Raw genomic sequence first — 12,818 nt, forward strand, 5'->3', positions numbered from 1 at the left:
TTTTGTATCCTGAGACTTTGCTGAAGTTGCTTATCAGCTTAAGGAGATTTTGGGCTGAGACAATGGGGTTTTCTAGATATACTATCATGTCATCTGCAAACAAGGACAATTTGACTTCCTCTTTTCCTAATTGAATACCCTTGATTTCCTTCTCCTGCCTAATTGCCCTGGCCAGAACTTCCAACACTATGTTGAATAGAAGTGGCGAGAGAGGGCATCCCTGTCTTGTGCCAGTTTTCAAAGGGAATGCTTCCAGTTTTTGCCCATTCAGTACGATATTGGCTGTGGGTTTGTCATAAATAGCTCTTATTATTTTGAGATATGTCCCATCAATTCCTAATTTATTGAGAGTTTTTAGCATGAAGGGTTGTTGAATTTTGTCAAAGGCCTTTTCTGCATCTATTGAGATAATCATGTGGTTTTTGTCTTTGGTTCTGTTTATATGCTGGATTACATTTATTGATTTGCGTATATTGAACCAGCCTTGCATCCCAGGGATGAAGCCCACTTGATCATGGTGGATAAGCTTTTTGATGTGCTGCTGGATTCTGTTTGCCAGTATCTTATTGAGGATTTTTGCATCAATGTTCATCAAGGATATTGGTCTAAAATTCTCTTTTTTTGTTGTGTCTCTGCCAGGCTTTGGTATCAGGATGATGCTGGCCTCATAAAATGAGTTAGGGAGGATTCCCTCTTTTTCTATTGATTGGAATAGTTTCAGAAGGAATGGTACCAGCTCCTCCTTGTACGTCTGGTAGAATTCGGCTGTGAACCCATCTGGTCCTGGACTTTTTTTGGTTGGTAAGCTATTGATTATTGCCACAATTTCAGCTCCTTTTATTGGTCTATTCAGAGATTCAACTTCTTCCTGGTTTAGTCTTGGGAGGGTGTATGTGTTGAGGAATTTATCCATTTCTTCTAGATTTTCTAGTTTATTTGCATAGAGGTGTTTGTAATATTCTCTGATGGTAGTTTGTATTTCTGTGGGATCGGTGGTGATATCCCCTTTATCATTTTTTATTGCATCTATTTGATTCTTCTCTCTTTTTTTCTTTATTAATCTTGCTAGCGGTCTATCAATTTTGTTGATCCTTTCAAAAAACCAGCTCCTGGATTCATTTATTTTTTGAAGGGTTTTTTGTGTCTCTATTTCCTTCAGTTCTGCTCTGATCTTAGTTATTTCTTGCCTTCTGCTAGCTTTTGAATGTGTTTGCCCTTCCTTCTCTAGTTCTTTTAATTGTGATGTTAGGGTGTCAAATTTAGATCTTTCCTGCTTTCTCTTGTGGGCACTTAGTGCTGTAAATTTCCCTCTACACACTGCTTTAAATGTGTCCCAGAGATTCTGGTATGTTGTGTCTTTGTTCTCATTGGTTTCAAAGAACATCTTTATTTTTGCCTTCATTTCGTTATGTACCCAGTAGTCACTCAGGAGCAGGTTGTTCAGTTTCCATGTAGTTGAGCAGTTTTGAGTGAGTTTCTTGATCCTGAGTTCTAGTTTGATTGCACTGTGGTCTGAGAGACTGTTATAATTTCTGTTCTTTTACATTTGCTGAGGAGTGCTTTACTTCCAACTATGTGGTCAATTTTGGAATAGGTGTGGTGTCGTGCTGAAAAGAATGTATATTCTGTTGATTTGGGGTGGAGAGTTCTGTAGATGTCTATTAGGTCTGCTTGGTGCAGAGCTGGGTTCAATTCCTGGATATCCTTGTTAACTTTCTGTCTCGTTGATCTTTCTAATGTTGACAATGGGGTGTTAAAGTCTCCCATTATTATTGTGTGGGAGTCTAAATCTCTTTGTAGGTCTCTAAGGACTTGCTTTATGAATCTGGGTGCTCCTGTATTTGGTGCATATATATTTAGGATAGTTAGCTCTTCTTGTTGAATTGATCCCTTTACCATTATGTAATGGCCTTCTTTGTCTCTTTTGATCTTTGTTGGTTTAAAGTCTGTTTTATCAGAGACTAGGATTGCAACCCCTGCCTTTTTATGTTTTCCATTTGCTTGGTAGATCTTCCTCCATCCCTTTATTTTGATCCTATATGTGTCTCTGCACATGAGATGGGTTTCCGGAATACAGCACACTGATGGGTCTTAACTCTTTATCCAATTTGCCAGTCTGTGTCTTTTAATTAGACCATTTAGCCCATTTACATTTAAGGTTAATATTGTTATGTGTGAATTTGTTCTGGTCATTATGATGTTAGCTGGTTATTTTGCTTGTTAGTTGATGCAATTTCTTCCTAGCCTCGATGGTCTTTACAATTTGGCATGTTTTTGCAGTGGCTGATACCGGTTGTTCTTTTCCATGTTTAGTGCTTCCTTCAGGAGCTCTTTTAGGGCAGGCCTGGTGGTGACAAAATCTCTCAGCATTTGCTTGTCTGTAAAGTATTTTATTTCTCCTTCACTTATGAAGCTTAGTTTGGCTGGATATGAAATTCTGGGTTGAAAATTCTTTTCCTTAAGAATGTTGGATATTGGCCCCCAGTCTCTTCTGGCTTGTAGAGTTTCTGCCGAGAGATCCGCTGTTAGTCTGATGGGCTTCCCTCTGTGGGTAACCCGACCTTTCTCTCTGGCTGCCCTTAACATTTTTTCCTTCATTTCAACTTTGGTGAATCTGACAATTATGTGTCTTGGAGTTGCTCTTCTCGAGGAGTATCTTTGTGGCGTTTTCTGTATTTCCTGAATTTGAATGTTGGCCTGCCTTACTAGATGGGGGAAGTTCTTCTGGATAATATCCTGCAGAGTGTTTTCCAACTTGATTCCATTCTCCCCGTCACTTTCAGGTACACCAATCAGACGTAGATTTGGTCTTTTTACATAGTCCCATATTTCTTGGAGGTTTCGTTCATTTCTTTTTATTCTTTTTTCTCTAAACTTTCCTTCTCACTTCATTTCATTCATTTGATCTTCAGTCACTGATACCCTTTCTTCCAGTTGCTCGAATTGGCTAGAAGCTTGCGCAGTCGTCACATAGTTCTCGTGCTATGGTTTTCAGCTCCATCAGGTCCTTTAAGGACTTCTCTGCGTTGGTTATTCTAGTTAGCCATTCGTCTAATCTTTTTTCAAGGTTTTTAACTTCTTTGCCATGGGTTCGAACTTCCTCCTTTAGCTCGGAGAAGTTTGTCTGAAGGCTTCTTCTCTCAACTCCTCAAAGTTGTTCTCCATCCTGCTTTGTTCTGTTGCTGGTGAGGAGCTGCATTCCTTTGGAGGAGGAGAAGCGCTCTGATTTTTAGAATTTTCAGTTTTTCTGCTCTGTTTTTTCCCCATCTTTGTGGTTTTATCTACCTTTGGTCTTTGATGATGGTGACGTACAGATGGGGTTTTGGTGTGGATGTCCTTTCTGTTTGTTAGTTTTCCTTCTAACAGTCAGGACCCTCAGCTGCAGGTCTGTCAGAGTTTGCTGGAGGCCCACTCCAGACCCTGTTTGCCTGGGTATCAGCAGTGGAGGCTGCAGAACAGCGGATATTGGTGAACAGCAAATGTTGCTGCCTGATCGTTCCTCTGGAAGTTTTGTCTCAGAATGGTACCTGGCCATGTGAGGTGTCAGTCTGCCCCTACTGGGGGTGCCTCCCAGTTAGGCTACTCGGGGGTCAGGGTCCCACTTGAGGAGGCAGTCTGTCCATTCTCAGATCTCAAGCTGCATGCTGGGAGAACCACTACTGTCTTCCAAGCTGTCAGACAGGGACATTTAAGTCTGCAGAGGTTTCTGCTGCATTTTGTTTGGCTATGCCCTGCCCCCAGAGGGGGAGTCTACAGAGGCAGGCAGACCTCCTTGAGCTGCAGTGGGCTCCACCCAGTTCGAGCTCTCCATCTGCTTTGTTTACCTGCTCAAGCTTCAGCAATGGCAGGCACCCCTCCCCCAGCCTCGCTGCCAACTTGCAGTTTGATCTCAGACTGCTGTGCTAGCAATCAATGAGGCTCCGTGGGCATAGGGCCCTCCAAGCCAGGCACGGGATATAATCTCCTGGTGTGCCGTTTGCTAAAACCATCAGAAAATCGCAGTATGAGGGTGGGAGTGACCCGATTTTCCAGGTGCCATCTGTCACCCCTTTCCTTGGCTAGGAAAGGGAAATCCCTGACCCCTTTTGCTTCCCGGGTGAGGCAATGCCTTGCCCTGCTTCGGCTCACACACGGTGCACTGCACCCACTGTCCTGCACCCACTGTCCAACAATCCCCAGTGAGATGAACCCCGTACCTCAGTTGGAAATGCAGAAATCATTCGTCTTCTGCATCGCTCACACTGGGAGCTGTAGACTGGAGCTGTTCCTATTCAGCCATCTTGGAACTGCCTCCTCAAAGAATTTTTAAATTTCCATCTTGATTTTCTTTTTGACTCAATGCTCATTCAGGACCAGGTTATTTAATTTCCATGTATTTGCATGGTTTTGAAGGTTCCTTTTGGAGTTGATTTCCAGTTTTATTCCACTGTGATCTGAGAGAGTGCTTGATATAATTTCAGTTGTCTTAAATTTATTGAGGCTCATTTTGTGGCCTATCATATGGTCTGTCTTGGAGAAAGTTCCATGCACTGTTGAATAGAATGTGTATTCTGCAGCTGTTGTATATCTGTTAAGTCCATTTTTTCCAAGGTATAGTTTAAATCCATTGTTTCTTTGTTGACTTTCTGTCTTAATGACCTGTCCAGTGCTGTCAATGGAATATTCAAGTCCCCTACCATTATTGTGTTGTTGTCTGTCTCATTTTTTAGGTCTATTAGTAATTGTTTTATAAATTTGCAAGCTTCAGTGTTAGGTACATATATGTTTAGAATTGTGATATTTTCCTGTTGTACAAGGCCTTTTACCATTATATAATGTCCCTCTTTGTCTGTTTTAACTGCTGTTGCTTTAAAGTTTGTTTTGTCTGATATAAGAATAGCTACCCCTGCTCGCTGCTACCCCATTGGCATGAAATGGCTTTTTCCACCCCTTTACTTCAACTTTATGTGAATCTTTATGTGCTAGGTGAGTCTCCTTAAGGCAGCAGATAGTTAGTTGGTGAGTTCTTATCCATTCTGTGGGTTCTGCATCTTTTAAGTGGAGCATTTAGACCATTTACATTCAATGTTAGTATTGATTTGTGAGGTACCAGTTGCATTCATCATGCTCTTTGTTGCCTGTGTACTTTGTCTTTTTGTTTGTTTTTGCTTTTTAACTTGTATTTTTGTTTCATAGATCCTGTTTGATTTATGCCTTAAAGAGGTTCTGTTTTGATGTGTTTCCAGAATTTGTTTCAAGATTTAGAGCTCCTTTTAGCAGTTCTTATAGTGGTGGTTTGCTAATGGAGAATTCTCTTATCATTTGTTTGTCTGAAAACAATTGTATCTTTCCTTCATATGTGGTGCTTAGTTTCTCTGGATACAAAATTATTGGCTGATAATTGTTTTGTTAGAGGAGGCTAAAGATAGGGCCCCAATCCCTTCTAGCTTGTAGGGTTTCTGCTGAGAAATCTGCTGTTAATCTAATAGGTTTTCCTTTACAGGTTACCTGATGCTTCTGTCTCACAGCTCTTAAGATTCTTTCCTTCGTCTTAACTTTGGAAAACCTGATGACAGTGTGTCTAGGCAAAGATCTTTTTGTGATTAATTTCCCAGGTGTTCTTTGTGCTTCTTGTATTTGGATGTCTAGGTCTTAACTCTAGCAAAACCAGGGAAGTTTTCCTTGATTATTCCTCCAAATATGTCTTCCAAGCTTTTAGAATTCTCTTCTTCCTCAGGAACACCGATTATTCTAAGATTTGGTCATTTAACATAATCTCAGACTTCTTGGAGGCTTTGTTGATATTTTATTCTTTTTTCTTTGTCTTTGTTGGATTGGGTTAATTCAAAGACTTTGTCTTTGAGCTCTGAATTTCTTTCTTCTGCTTGTTCAGTTCTGTTGCTGAGACTTTCCAGAGCATTTCACATTTCTGAAAGTGTGTCCAAAGTTTCTTGAATTTTTTATTGTTTTTTCTTTAAGCTGTCTATTTCCTTGAATATTTCTCCCTTCACTTTTTGTGTCATATTTTGTATTTCCTTGCACTGGGCTTCACCTTTCTCTGGTCTCTCCCTGATTAGCTTAATAACTAACCTTCTGAATTCTTTCTCAGGTAAATCAGGGGTTTCTTCTTGGTTTGGATCAATTGCTGGTGAACTAGTGTGATTTTGGTGGTGGCGGGGTGGGGCTGTTGAAGAGCCTTATTTTGTCATATTACCAGAGTTGGTTTTCTGGTTCCTTCTCATTTGGGTAGTCTCTGTCAAAGGGAAGGTCTAGGGTTGAAGGCCATTGTTCAGATTCTTTTGTCCCACGTGTGTTCCCTTGATGTAGTACTCTCCCCCTTTTCCTATGGATGTGGCTTCATGTTACCCAAACTGCAGTGATTGTTGTCTCTCTTCTGGGTCTAGCCACCCAGCAAGTCTACCCGGCTCCAGGTTGGTACTGGGAGTTGTCTACACAGAGTCCTGTGATGTGGGTCTCTGGGTCTCTCAGCCATGGATACCAGTACCTATTCTGTTGGAGGTGGCAGGGGGGTGCAGTGGACTCCGTGAGGGTTCTTGGCTTTGGTGGTTTAATTCTTTATTTTTGTGCTGGTTGGCCTCCTGCCAGGATGTGGCACTTTTCAGAGAGCATCAGCTGTGGTATTATGGGGAGGAACTGGTGGTGGGCAGGACCATGTAACTCCCAAGATTATATGCCCTTTGTCTTCTGTTACCAGGGTGTATAGGGAAGGACCATCAGGTGGGGGTGGGGCTGGGCATGTCTGAGTTCAGACTGTCCTTGAGCTGGTCTTCCTGCACCTGCTGTGGGGATAGGGGTAAGATTCCCAGGTCACTGGAGTTGTATACCTAGGAGGATTATGGCTCCCTCTGTAGAGTTATATAGGTTGTCAGGGAAGTTGGGGAAAGCCAGCAGTCACAGGCCTTACCCAGCTCCCACACAACCTGAAGGGCTTGTCTCAGTCCCCAAAGGGCTGGTCTCACTCCCACCATGCTCCCTGCAACAGTCCCCAGACCCTTTCCAGTTGGAGAGCCATATGGGCTTGAAAACCTGCCCCTGGCTATCTGCCTCTCAGCTGCGAAAGAAAAGGGGCTTGGTTCTTCCACCTGCCTGTGCAGTCTGCACACTGGATTTGCACCCTCCCCTGAGTTCTGGCCAGGAGGCTTCTCGCCCTATTCAAGTTGTTGCAGAGTTAAGCTAGAGAATTCCTTCCCCCTGTGGAGTTTTACCCACTGCTCCTCTCCCATTGGATCCCTGTGGTACCAGGCAGGAATGGCCTGCTAGGGGACCCAGCAAACTCCCAGGGCCTTTCTGCTGCTTCCTCTACTACTGTATTTCTCTCAGCTCTCCAGACTGACTCAGCTTCAGGTAAACTCGGAAACTTCTCCCACAAACAGAACTTCAGCTTCTCCAGCCAGGGGTGTGTGTTCAAGAGAGGAGCGTCTCCCTTTCCTGCTTCTGCAGTTGGGGCACTCACAGTTTTGGGGGGTGGTCTCCTGGGTTGTGCAGGAGCAGTCCGCCTCCTTCAGAGGGTCTGTGGGTCCTCTCGGGATTGCTGGTTTGTTTTTCCAGTCGATCTGGACCTACAGCTTACAATGTGAGCCACCTCCCGCTGCTCTGTCCAGAGCTGCAATCTAGTCTTGCCTCCCGTCCACCATGATCTCACTCCCCTCTCCCCGTTCTTTTTCTTTTGAAGACAACTCTTCATCTTCTCTGGATCGTAGGACTCCAGGCTGGTTTCTGGAGTCAAAGGTCAGCCTAGAGTGGGATGCAGGCATAGTTGCCATAGTAGGTACTCAGGGAGGAAGACCAACTGGGTAAGGAGAGGAGGACAAGAACATGAGACAGGCCTCTCTCACTACATCAGGACAGTTGGAGATACTCTCGTTCTACTTTACAGATGAGGAAACTGAGGCACAAAGCAGCCAAGTGACTCGCCCTAGGTCACATAGCTAGGACTTTGCAGAACCAGGAATGAGATCTATTATGGAGCAAGTTTTCCTTCTTAACAACAACAACAAAATGCTACCACTGACCAACCATCGAGAGGTTGTGCACATAAAGTGGTTTTTCTTGGAGAAGAGATGGATGTAGAGTGATCTATGCATGGGGCTGTTTGGGTTGGCCAGTGAAGTGAGCTACCCATCCACAGATGTAAGCAGCCCAAGCTCACTGTGCTGTGCCAGAGTGGCCAGGCCATGTGCTGACCAGTGACCAGCCTGCCCTCAACAGTGGCTCCTGGGTAATAGTAGAACTCCAAGACCCAAGGGAGAGCTGAAATCCAAACTTATATTCTCCCCAGCAGTCAAAGCAAGTCAAGATGAAAATTTGCTGAGAACAGCAGAGGTTCGTGGGACGACTGGCAATTTGAGTTTCTTAGAGACAGATAATATGTTGATACCAGATGTCATCTTAAGCTAAAAACCTATGGTTACGTTGCTTAGATGATCTTTTTTATTTACTCTAACCCATAATCCAGAAGCCATTCTAGATTGAATGTGGGGCATTGAGCATTCCTGTGAGAACCATAGCTCAGTATTTTTAGGTGCTGCCATTTCCAGCTGGGGAATTACGTTTCTGTCTGCAGCTTCCTGCATTTAGTATTTGATTTTCTCTGTGTTTAATCTGTCACTGATCCTGGGAGCCAGCACCTTACTCCTCTGTGCCACTGGAGTGTTGTCCCCCTACTTGCCACCACCCCAACACACACACACACAGAACAGTTCCTGAATCGTTCGTCTACTCAGGTCCCAGAGACCTACCTGGGTTGGGGGTGGGGGGTGGTCTGTGTAGCACTTACTATCTATCACATAAGCAATTCCCTGCCCTTTTCCTCCTGCCCCCTTTTTGGCAGGATGAGGAGAGGGCACTCTGAGGAGGTCTGGGGTTCCTGCAGGCTCACAATGACTGGGGCAGAGGTGGAGGGGCTGGCCATAATGCTCCTATTAAAAACAGTATGAAGTTCCTAATCTCCCTTCCCCTGCCCATGCCCCAGCATTGGCTAGGAAGAGTACACATGCCCCCAAAGGTACCTGAACCTCCGGGCAGCACCAGGCCTATTTGAGCCTCATCAGCATTCCTGTCTGCCTGTCCTGGTTCCTGGCCCGCTGGCTGTACTGACCACTCTACCCTCCCCTTGTCCATCTTTAAACCTGTCCAGACTGTTCAGCACACCTCTGTTCTCACCCATGATAGCTTTGCGCTCTTATGCTGCCACCTGCACTCCGGCTGCTCTTGCGGGGCTGCTGCATCGAGTATGCCATGCTCAAGGGAAGGGAGCCCACCCCGCACACAGGGCATGAGCAAGCCCTTTGGGAACAGGGGGAAATGCAGCCACCCTGAGGACTGACCTTCCAAGCCTCTGAGTGCAGTGTTGTCAGCAGACTTGCTTCTGCAAGGATGGTGATGACTCTGCAAGGACTGGTATGGACCAGACAGAGTCATCATTAGACCAGGTCTAATGATGAAGCCAGAAGTGTCCTGAGCATCAGACATGTCAGCTCAGCCACCTGCTGATTTGGTCACCTTAGACAAGTCTCTTCAGCTCCCTAAACTTATTTTCTTATAGACAGAACCAATCTAATAATATCTACTAGGCAGAACGGTCATTCTGAAGATGAAACAAAGAAATGTATGTAGCATGCTCTAAACCCTCCAGCATTCAATAGGTGTATAAACTTCAGTAAGTGTTACTAGCACTGTTATTGCTGTCATGACCAAGGAAGTTCTGTCTTGTCCCTCCCGGCATGTCTTAACCTCACTTGGCATCCACATGTCCTCCTTATCTTTTCAGGGCTCCGTCCAGAATATGTGACCATTTTGATTCATGAGAGCATCCATATAGGGTCAGAATATTCACTACAGAAACATTACGGCACATTCTGTCTCCACATCTATAGGGCACTCCTGCACTATCAGTCTTCCAAGAAAAGTGCAGACTGTTGGAAGTTAAGGAACTTCTGCCCTGACAGATCACAACAGCATAAATTTACAGACTCATCACCACACAGTGCAGCCTGGCCACAGGCAGTTCTAGGTCCATAGTGATTGGGAAATGCCCACTGCAGCTCTGTGTAAAAGAGCAGGTGTCAGCATTGCATGCACACTTCGCAGTGGAGAGCCCCGCCATGGCATGACACTGAGCCCTACATGGAGCACGGGACACAGATTCTCTTTATAGCTGTCCCAAAGCAGGGTGGTAGCCTTCTGCTTCTGTCTCCAGACTGCAGCCTCCTGCTCTATCAGGGCCCACTTGCCTCCAGTCATTCCTGCCACCTCTGTTCCTGCTCCTCGCTTGCCATCATTTTTCCCTTGGCTATAGGCATGGGCATGTTCCTAAGTGCTATCTATTCTGATGGCTTCTGCTCCGGGGTTGCATTCGGTGCTTCCTGTTTGGGATCAGCCTTGCATCCCAACGTCTTGCTTCCTTCCCCTGCTGCACCACTGGCTCAATAAAGCAGAGATTCAAGAACACCACACACACACACACACACACACACACACACACACACACAGAGTCATTTGCAAACCCTGTGTGCCCCTCTTCCCTGTCCCCCATGCCCCCACCCTGCTCCTCTCTGCCCGTGCACCGTCATTGATCCTGGGCCTATGCAAGTCCCTATGCAGCAGCCCTATTCTGTATCATCCCAGCCAATCAGGACACATCAAGGTATAATTCAAATTTTTCCTAAGAAAATCAATGCTTGCCTTACCACCAGAGCCCAATCTATAACTGCTAATTTCATTGCTTTCTTTAAAAAAAAAATAGTGTTTCCCATGCGACCTGCTTGTCTGCCATTTACAGGCCCTGGAGAAGCCTCAGCTGATCAGGATTCTTTTATTCTGCAAAGAATTGCCCTGAAATACTTTTCTCTCATGAGTTTGTCCTCAATTAATTTGGCAAAGGTTCAGTCTCTTAGAGCCTTTACATGTGAGAAGGAGTAGAAAGATATTTTATGTAAAAGAAGGCAAGCCCCTGCCTTTAAAATGGGGATCCATGGTCATATAGGGTCAAACAAACATGTCAGGGCAGTAGTGTTTCTGTTTCTTCTCTTCTGCCTTTGACCCAGGAGAAAAGGAAATAAAAGGAGACAAATGCCCTGTCGGCCTCTTGTTTCCTGGTGGGAGCAATGGGAAGGGCAGGGACTTGGAACCTCTGCTTGGAGATGAGGATTTAAAATCATTTTTATCATTTTCCTGCTGATTACCACCATTGTTCACACCTGGAATGTAGACGTGACTTAGCCATGTCTTCTTCCCACCTTTCTGCCGAATATCTGTTCTGGGCCATTTCTCACAAACTGCATGCCCCACTTTGAGAAGCTGGAGAGATATATATTTGAAAAAAACATAAAATAGGAAAATTTAATAGGTGCTTATTTACATATTACATAAAGAGTTTTCTATTCCAAACAATGCTTCTCTCAGGGCTCCTTTGAGGAGGAGCTACCCAAGTATATTTTATTATTTTTTTAAATATATTCTTAACTAATGTTGTTATAAGTGGATTTGTATGAGTGTAGGTTTGGGGCTCAGACCCAGGTTTGATTTCAGCCCGGCCACTTAGTGGCAAGTTAGAATGGCTCTGAGATCCAGTAAGCTTGTCTGATGATGATCATATCCACCTAACCAACATTGCTGGGAGGATTTAATAAGTTACTTATTCCTTCATTCATCAAAAATGTGTATTAAAATGGCATTTCTGAAGGCCTCTTTTACTCTCACTGTATCACACAAAAATAACTAACTAGACAGATGTCATCAAATTTAAAGAGTATGTTTGGGATGGTTGGACCTAAAATGAAAGCTGTGCTGTATACACAAAATTCATATTGGGGAGCCCACGCCCTGGGGTTGCAGGGGTCAGGACTGGAGTTCTGGGTGGGCACAGCCAGCTTGCAGCTGAGGAGCATGGGATAAAGGGGAATCAGAGTCTGCATCCTTCATGACAAGATCAGGCTTAAGGAAGCTTGAGGCTTAAAGACCAGTAGGCATAGAATAGGCAGAGAACCAAAACTGAATCCACAGCAAGGGGTCTACAGAAGAGAAGAGGCAGGGCAGGACTAACTAGGGGTGGGAGGAGGTAGAGGAGGTGTTGACAGCACTGACCACCTGGAGGAGCCCGTTTGAACAAGCCCCTGGTGGGCAGGTGGTGGTTAGCAATGCCAGGGAGGGTTGGGGGTGCAGGCTGCACATAGGGCAGGACAACTCAGCATCCCCCACTGGAAGGAGGAGGGCTGTGGCTCTGCCATCCAAGGGACACTGCCACACTTTTTATTCTCCACATCAATGCTCGCTTCCATTGGCACAGATAATTAACATTGATGGTAGCTCATTAGCTAATTATTTCTGGCTCATGTTTACCAAGTATACTACAGGTATTTTGGGCAGATCATCCTCCTGAGAGCTAAGTTCTGGAAAATTCCTCAGAAAGATAGACTTTTGATACATAAGCTTCCACCACTTTTTGTTTTGCAAAAAAAAAAAAAAATGATGGCTCAATCATGTTAACCACACAGTGTCTAGGTTCTCCTGCTGTCTTGCTTCATTGAGAAGCAGGGGTAGTGTGGTAGAAAACGTAACAGAATGTGGATGTAGGTTTAAGACCTCTGTCTCCATCACTTACGAACTGTTGGACTTTGAGAAAATCACGTAACCTTTCTGAGCTCTGGTTTCCTTGTTTATAAGGTAGAGGACATAATACCTATTTCATAGCATTATTGTGAAGATTAACTGAGATCATTTACATGGGGATTGTTTTGTGAAATGTAAGGTACTAAGTCCATATCTGGTTATGGTTACTTTCCCATGAATTCAGCCACCAAATCCTTATGGAGGATCTC

At 44.5% G+C, this 12,818-nt stretch overlaps 1 protein-coding gene across 3 annotated transcripts in view; it reads left to right on the forward strand.

Moving 5' to 3' along the window:
* Positions 1 to 12,818, forward strand: part of FAM78B (family with sequence similarity 78 member B) — a 107,554-nt gene that overhangs the window by 58,841 nt on the left and 35,895 nt on the right. The gene's annotated exons all lie outside the window — the stretch shown is intronic.

Source organism: Pongo pygmaeus, chromosome 1 (assembly GCF_028885625.2).
Source record: "Pongo pygmaeus isolate AG05252 chromosome 1, NHGRI_mPonPyg2-v2.0_pri, whole genome shotgun sequence".
Taxonomy (NCBI): domain Eukaryota; kingdom Metazoa; phylum Chordata; class Mammalia; order Primates; family Hominidae; genus Pongo; species Pongo pygmaeus.